The sequence below is a fragment of the Tamandua tetradactyla genome, chromosome X, assembly GCF_023851605.1.
Source record: "Tamandua tetradactyla isolate mTamTet1 chromosome X, mTamTet1.pri, whole genome shotgun sequence".
Lineage (NCBI taxonomy): Eukaryota > Metazoa > Chordata > Mammalia > Pilosa > Myrmecophagidae > Tamandua > Tamandua tetradactyla.
The window spans coordinates 22,987,470-22,992,965 of record NC_135353.1 but is presented as its reverse complement, the minus strand read 5'-3'; the positions used below and the strand labels follow the sequence as shown (position 1 = coordinate 22,992,965).

The window sequence follows — 5,496 nt, the reverse complement described above, 5'->3', positions numbered from 1 at the left end:
GAATGTTCTAATAGAGGTGGAGTGATTGAAGATTTAGGAAAGAAGGGAATTAACAAGGAAACCAAAACCTCTAGTGGGTGAGAGGAATTGGGATCCAGGGCATAAGTGGTGGTGCTTGGTCTTTGTTAAGATGATGGAGATATGCTTCATTTATCAAGAGGGAAAAGAAGGTCAGTAGTGTGAGTTTTCTGAGAACTACTCGCTACTGAGGCAGTCTGCAGTCAACATGTCCAGCAGGAACAACAAGCTGCCCAACAGCCTGCCGCAGTTGCAGACTCTGATCAAGTGGGACCCACCAGCCTACATTGGGGAGTTTCTACAGCAGTACAATCACTACAAATCCAATGTGAAGATTTTAAAATTACAACCAAATAAACTCAGCAAGGAACTGGCAGAGCTAGTAATGTTTATGACACAGATTGGTCACTACTACCCAGAACATCTATGTAACTTTCCTCAAGATATGAAAGATCTGCTCTCCTACAATCACACTATCTTGGATCCAGATCTTTGAATGACATTTTGCAAAGCATTGATCTTGCTGAGAAATAAGAATCTCATCAATCCAACAACTTTGTTAGAGCTCTTCTTTGAACTTCTGCATTGCCATGATAAACTTCTGCAAAAGACTTGATACACACATAGTGACTGATATCACAAATATAAATGTAAAACACAAGAATAACAATGTGAATACAGTATTGCCAAATTTCATGTACATCATGTTAAGAAACAGCAATGCAACTGCAGCCAAGATATCTTTGGATGTGATGAGTGAACTCTAGAAAAGAAGCATCTGGAATGCCAAAACTGCATGTTTCTGCAAAGTCACCAAGATTTTAGTTGCTGCCATGACATTCTTCTAAGGGAAAGATGAAGAAGAGAAAAAGGATGGTGACTCAGAATCCGAAGATGAAGGACCAACAGCAAGAGACCTGTTAGTGCAGCATGCCACAAGAAAGAAAATTTCCAAGCACGAGAAAAGGTTGGAAAAGGTGATGAAAGTGCTCAAGAAACAAAAGAAGAAGAAAAAGCCAGGAATGTTTAACTTTTCAGCTATTCACTTGATTCATAATCCCCAAGATTTTGAAGAAAAATGACTAATACAACTAGAGAGCTCTAAGGAAAGGTTTTTTTTTTTAATTTATTTATTTATTTAAAAATAAAGAAACAAAATAAAACAAAATACATAATCAGTAATTCACAATATCTTCACTTAGTTGCATATTCATCATTTCTTAGAACATTTGCATTAATTCAGAAAAAGAAATAAAAAGACAATAGAAAAAGAAATAAAACGAACACAGGAAAGAAAAAAAAAAAAGATTGTACCTACCATACCCCTTATCCCTTGCTTTCATTGATCACTAGCATTTCAAACTAAATTTATTTTAGCATTTGTTCCCCTTATTATTTATTTTTATTCCATATGTTCTACTCCTTTGTTGACAAGGTAGATAAAAGGAGCATCAGACACAAGGTTTTTACAATCACACAGTCACATTGTGACAGCTGTATCATTATTCAATCATCCTCAAGAAACATGGCTACTGGAACACAGCTCTACATTTTCAGGCAGTTCCCTCCAGCCTCTCCATTACATCTTGAATAACAAGATGATATCTACTTGATGCATAAGAATAACCTCCAGGATAACCTCTCGACTCTGTTTGGAATCTCTCAGCCATTGACACTTTGTCTCATTTCCCTCTTGCCCCTTTTGGTTGAGAAGGTTTTCTCAATCCCTTGATGCTAAGTCTCAGCTCATTCTAGGGTTTTTCTCAATCCCTTGATGCTGAGTCTCCATTCATTCCAAGATCTCTGTCCCACGTTGCCAAGAAGGTCCACACCCCTTGGAGTCATGTCCCACATAGAGAGGGGGAGGGTGGTGAGACTGCTCGTTGTGTTGGCTGGAGAGAGGGGCCACATCTGAGCAACAAAAGAAGCTCTCTTAGGGGTGACTCTTAGCCCTAAATTTTAAGTAGACTGGACCTACCCTTTGCGGGGTTAAGTTTCATATGAACAAACCCCAAGACTGGGGGCTCTGCTTATAGCTTTTGTTGTCCACGCTGCTTGTGAGAATATCAAGAATTCAACTTGGGGAAGTTGAATTTCTCCCCGTTCTCACCACTCCCCGAAGGGGGCTTTGCAGATACTTTTCCACTCACTGGTCGAATCACTCTGGGATTCATCGGGGCATCACTCTGGACAAACCAGCAAAATCTCATGTCCTACCTGAGATTCCAAGTACTTATGACATTCAATCAAACTATCTACATGAGTTATATTAGGAAATGCACTAGTCAAAATATAAATTTTGTAACTAATAAACATTTTTTGCTTTAGTCTCACACAGAAGGTGACATTTTAAAGTATTAATTATCATCTATTTTCAGCACCCTGCAATAATGACATTCCTTTGTTCTTCCTCATGCAAAAACATTTTTAAAATTTGTACATTGTACATTTCACTATTATTATACACTCTAGGCATTCCTAGATTATACCATCTCGATCTTTAACATCTATCTTTCTTTCTGATTTCATTTATGCCCCCAGCCCTCCTCCCTCTATCATTCTCACATGCAGCTTCATTCAGTGTTTTAACGTAATTACATTACAGTTAGGTAGTATTGTGCTGTCCATTTCTGAGTTTTTGTATCCAGTCCTGTTGCACAGTCTGTATCCCTTCAGCTCCAATTACCCAATATCTTACCCTATTTCTGTCTCCTGATGGTCTCTGTTATGAACAAAATATTCCAAGTTTATTCACTAATGCCAGTTCATATCAATGAGACCATACAGTATTTGTCCTTTAGTTTTTGGCTAGTCTCACTCAGCACAATGTTCTCAAGGTCCATCCATGTTATTACATACTTCATAAATTTATTCTGTCTTAAAGCTGCATAGTATTCCATCGTATGTATATACCACAGTTTGTTTAGCTACTCATCTGTTGATGGACATTTTGGCTGTTTCCATCTTAAGGAGAGGTTTTAAGTGAAGGTTATGCTCATGACCCTTATCTGTAGATTAGTGGGAATTCATGAGCTTTCTCTCTCTCTCTCTCTCTTTCTTTTTTAAACTTTAATTTGCATTTATTTTAAACTGAATTTATTTCTGAGCCATACGTTTTTGTATCTTTAATTTCTTCTGGAATATCTTTTTCTTCTGGTCAACCTCCTCTTCTGGTTTAGGAACAATTTGTTCTTTTTCAGGAAGGATTAGCTCAATGTGGCAAGGGGAACTTATGTATGGGTTAATCCGACCATGAGCTCTGTAAGTCCTGCAGTGCATCTTAGGGGTTTTGTTCATCTGGATGAGCTCAATGACTAGAGAATCTACATCTAAACCCTGAAGTTCAGCATTACTCTCTGCATTTTTAAGCATGTGCAATAAAAATTCAGCACTCTTTTTGGGCCACCGACCCTGTGTCCAGCCCTACTCTTTGGCCTGGGCACACCTGCCAACACCACCATTGTAACAACAGAATGGAACACATTGCTTCTGTAAAGTGACATCTTTCAGATACTTGGTGGCTTTTCAAATATGCATACCCTTGATGGCCTGAGCAGTTTCTCGGGTGTTCTTAAAGTGAACACAAGGTCTGAACCTCTTGATTTGTATGATTTTGTAGGGTTTTCTGGGTAAAGTGATTAGCGAACCATTTTTAGTGATCACCTTGGGTCGCTTACAAGAGCTTTTTCCTCTTTGACTTCTATCCCTTTGTAGAAAGATTTCTGCAGTCCTACCAAAGAGAAATAACAAAGATCCTTCTCTTTGCTGCACAAGCATCTCATTACCTGGTACCCCAGAGATCAATTCAGTCATTGCTCATGACTCTGGCCAACAATTTTGTTACTGACAAGAACTCTGGCGAAGTCATGACAGTAGGAATCAGTGCTATTGTCTTCTAGACATGAATGAAGAACTTCTCCAAGACCCAGTCAAGTGTAAAACACACAAAGATAAGAATGTGATGATGTCTGCTAGAATTTTTGATTCAGCACTTCCAAATACTAAATCCTTAGATGTTGCAGAAGAAATTCCAGGTAAATTTCTGAAAGAAAATTTTCAGAAGCCTCAGTTGAAGCAAGAGTGCAAGAATATGGAGAACTACATGCTAAAATTACATTCTGGTTCTTTTTCTGGAGAGATGTAAATGTTCAAAAAAAATGATTATGGTGATGAAAACACAACTGTGTGATGATATCATGAGCCATTGATTGTACACCATGTATGGACTGTATGTATGTGAAGATTTGTCAATAAAATATTTTTTTAAAAAGAATGCATTCCAGAAGCAGAAATTCTAGAAGTTGAGAAAGAGGAAGAGAATGCTGAAAATGATGAAGATGGGTGGGAAAGTGCAAGTACCAGCAAGGAGGAGGATGCTGACAGCGACTGGGTGGACGTGCACCACTCTTTCAATGATGAACAGCAAGAAATCGCCAAAAAGCTGAGCAGCATGCCCATGGAGGAGTGGAAAGCCAAAGCTGCAGCCATCAGCACTAGTCAGGTTTTAACTCAGGAAGACTTCCAGGAAATCCACATGGCTCAAATGAGGAACGAACTCAATACTGCTCCTGGGAAAGCAGAAAAGAGGAAATATATTGAAATAGACAGTGATGAGGAGTCCAGAGGAAAGTTACTTTCACTTTGGGGCATCGAGCACCTTCATAAAAAGCCAAAGTATTTCAAGGAGACAAGACTAGTAACTGAAATGGCTGGAAAGAGATCAGAAAGACTTTGTTAAGAAGAAAACCCAAATGAATCCATTTTCCAGTTCCACAAAGAAGGAGAAGAAAAAACAGAAGAAATTTATGATGATGCGGTATAGCCAGAATGTCCGGTCAAAAAACAAGCGTTCCTTCAGAGAAAAGCAGATTGTGTCATAAGATGCATTTTTGAAAAATAGAAAAAGAATGAAATAACTAAACAGAAAGTTTTCCATTCCTAGGAAAATGTTGTTTTTTTACTACTCTGAAAACTAGTAAATCAAGAATGCTTGTTTATATTAAAAAGTCCGGAAGCACTATATTTTGGAAACCACAGTAAACTTAGTAGCAATCTGGAAAAAAAAAAGAGGGAAAAGAAGACAGGTGCATATTAAGGTAGCATCGTGAAGTTGGTGGTGAAAAGATTCGTTTATTTAACAAATATTTGAGTGCCTTCTACATAGCAGGCACTATTCTAGGATTTATCTGAGGATGCTCTGAAATAGACAAAGACCTTGCTCTCATGCCAGAGAGTTTTCATTCTAAGGGAGAAGACACATAATGAAAAATCAAAAACACATAATATATAATAAAGATTCAGGGATTAAAAAAATTGTTATGAAGGAGCATGAAATAAGCTAAGGCATCAGTGAGTGATTGTAGATGGGGCAGGTGGTGGAGTGCTTAGTTTAGAAAGAGTAGCCAAGGAAGGGCCCTCTGAGGAGCAGACACCTAAAAGTATATGAAGGGAAAGGGTTGCAAGGAGAGGGAACAGTGA

At 38.3% G+C, this 5,496-nt stretch overlaps 1 pseudogene; it reads left to right on the top strand.

The window, feature by feature from the left end:
• Positions 1 to 226: 226 nt before the first annotated feature.
• Positions 227 to 4,934, top strand: LOC143671627 (protein SDA1 homolog; annotated as a pseudogene).
• The last annotated feature ends 562 nt before the right edge of the window (positions 4,935 to 5,496 follow it).